The sequence below is a fragment of the Branchiostoma lanceolatum genome, assembly GCF_035083965.1.
Source record: "Branchiostoma lanceolatum isolate klBraLanc5 chromosome 8 unlocalized genomic scaffold, klBraLanc5.hap2 SUPER_8_unloc_2, whole genome shotgun sequence".
Taxonomy (NCBI): Eukaryota; Metazoa; Chordata; class Leptocardii; order Amphioxiformes; family Branchiostomatidae; genus Branchiostoma; species Branchiostoma lanceolatum.
In genome coordinates, this window is record NW_027100642.1 from 17,501 (window position 1) to 20,000 (window position 2,500).

Here is a 2,500-nt window from a genome sequence, read left to right on the forward strand (position 1 = left end):
ACTAGGCAACTCTTCCAGAGCCCGTAGCGGACGGCGGCTGGGGGCAGCGGGTCCGGGAGGGTGCGGACGGGGCCGGCGCGGCACGGGCCAGACCCTGCGTGGAGAAAAGACGGGGTCGTCCGGTGACTTTGCCCCGTCGGCCGGCTCCATCGGACTTGGCACCGGGCGCCTGGGCGGGTGTCGGCGGGGGGAGTGAGCGCCCCGCCCCGCCCGACTCCGACCGCCCCGGAGGGCGCCCCGGGCCCGCCGGGCGAGCGAGCAGGGTCCGTCCGGTGTGGGGCGGGGCCCGGGGAGGCGGGGGTGGAGCGGGCGGCCGAGCAACGGGGTCGACCGGGACGGGTCTCCCCCGGCCGGCGGGGCCGGTCTCCCGTTGCCCCCGAAGCCTACCCCGTGGCCGACTTGCGGTGGTTTTTCAAAAAAGTGCTCTGTAGGGTGTCTGACCATGTCGTGGGTCGCTCAACCTACCTTGAGAGAGTGGTCGTTTTTTGACTAGCTCGGGAATCGACGGCGAGCAATCGCACACTCTCTCGCCAGTCGTTTTGCTACCCCGCCGACCAGGCTGCCACTCCCCGCGAGGGCAGCCGGAGGTCGACAACCGGCTTGGAAGGCGCCCGCTCCTCCGCTCCTGCGGGCGAGGACGGGCGTGCCGACGGGCGTCCGGAACCAGCGCCGGGGCAGGCCCTCCGCGGAGGGCAGCCCGGGTCCCGCCGCTGCGGCGGCGGACCCAACGGCGACGGCTCGCCCCTTCCGTCTGCGTGCGAGTACGCCTTGCGGACTCGGCGGTTCGAGACCCGGCCGTCCGCCTTGCCGGCGGACGCGTCCGGTCGTGAGAGTGCGGGACCGTTCCTGACGGGACGGCTCGGGCGTTGAAGGGAAGCAACGGTCAGGTGTGGCCGGGAGTTCTGCGCTCAGGCTCCCGAGGGTTCGCGGCCATCTCCACGGCGCGTTCCCACCTCACGGCAGCGACGGACTCGGCGGCGCTCGGCGCTCCGGTCGAGCGGGACCGTGTGGCGGCGGCGGCAGTTGCGGGTCTTCCCGCGCTGCCCCGCGGCCGCGGCGGTCCTCTCCCGGCGGCGACCGCTCTTTCGCCGCCTCGGCGTCCTCGCTACCTGGTTGATCCTGCCAGTAGTCATATGCTTGTCTCAAAGATTAAGCCATGCACGTGCAAGTTTAAACTGTCCCAGTGAAACTGCGAATGGCTCATTAAATCAGTTATGGTTCCTTTGATCGTCACATCCTACATGGATAACTGTGGTAATTCTAGAGCTAATACATGCGGAAGAAGCGCCGACCTCACGGTCTGGCGTGCATTTATCAGACCAAGACCGACCCGGGGTTCGCCCCGGTCCCTTTGGTGACTCTGGATAACCCAGCCGATCGCACGGTCTTCGCACCGGCGACAGATCATTCGAATGTCTGCCCTATCAACTTTCGATGGTAGGTTCTGTGCCTACCATGGTGGCAACGGGTGACGGGGAATCAGGGTTCGGTTCCGGAGAGGGAGCCTGAGAAACGGCTACCACATCCAAGGAAGGCAGCAGGCGCGCAAATTACCCACTCCCGACTCGGGGAGGTAGTGACGAAAAATAACAATACGGGACTCTTTCGAGGCCCCGTAATTGGAATGGGTACACTTTAATCCTTTAACGAGGATCTATTGGAGGGCAAGTCTGGTGCCAGCAGCCGCGGTAATTCCAGCTCCAATAGCGTATATTAAAGTTGTTGCGGTTAAAAAGCTCGTAGTTGGATCTTGGGACCGGGCTTGCGGTCCGCCGCGAGGCGTGTCACTGCTCGTCCCGGCCCTCCCCGCCGGATTCTCCTTGGTGCTCTTAACTGAGTGCCTCGGGGTGCCGGAGCGTTTACTTTGAAAAAATTAGAGTGTTCAAAGCAGGCCTGGCGCCTGAATAGTGGTGCATGGAATAATGGAATAGGACCTCGGTTCTATTTCGTTGGTTTTCGGAACGTGAGGTAATGATCAAGAGGGACGGACGGGGGCATTCGTATTGCGGCGGGAGAGGTGAAATTCTTGGATCGCCGCAAGACGAACCACTGCGAAAGCATTTGCCAAGAATGTTTTCATTGATCAAGAACGAAAGTTGTGGGCGCGAAGGCGATCAGATACCGCCCTAGTCACAACCATAAACGATGCCAACCAGCGATCCGCCGGCGTTACTTCGATGACCCGATGGGCAGCTCCCGGGAAACCTGAGTTTTCGGGTTCCGGGGGAAGTATGGTTGCAAAGCTGGAACTTAAAGGAATTGACGGAAGGGCACCACCAGGAGTGGAGCCTGCGGCTTAATTTGACTCAACACGGGGAAACTCACCCGGCCCGGACACAGTAAGGATTGACAGATTGAGAGCTCTTTCTTGATTCTGTGGGTGGTGGTGCATGGCCGTTCTTAGTTGGTGGAGCGATTTGTCTGGCTAATCCCGATAACGAACGAGACTCTGGCATGCTAACTAGTTCGGCGATCCCGCGCGATCGGCCGCAACTTCTTA

At 62.2% G+C, this 2,500-nt stretch overlaps 1 non-coding gene across 1 annotated transcript in view; it reads left to right on the forward strand.

Moving 5' to 3' along the window:
• Positions 1-1,106: 1,106 nt before the first annotated feature.
• LOC136426111 (small subunit ribosomal RNA) overlaps positions 1,107-2,500 on the forward strand; it is a 1,815-nt gene continuing 421 nt past the window's right edge. Inside the window, exon 1 of the ribosomal RNA XR_010754154.1 lies at positions 1,107-2,500. This exon is cut by the window's right edge and continues 421 nt beyond it. This is a non-coding gene — a ribosomal RNA (small subunit ribosomal RNA).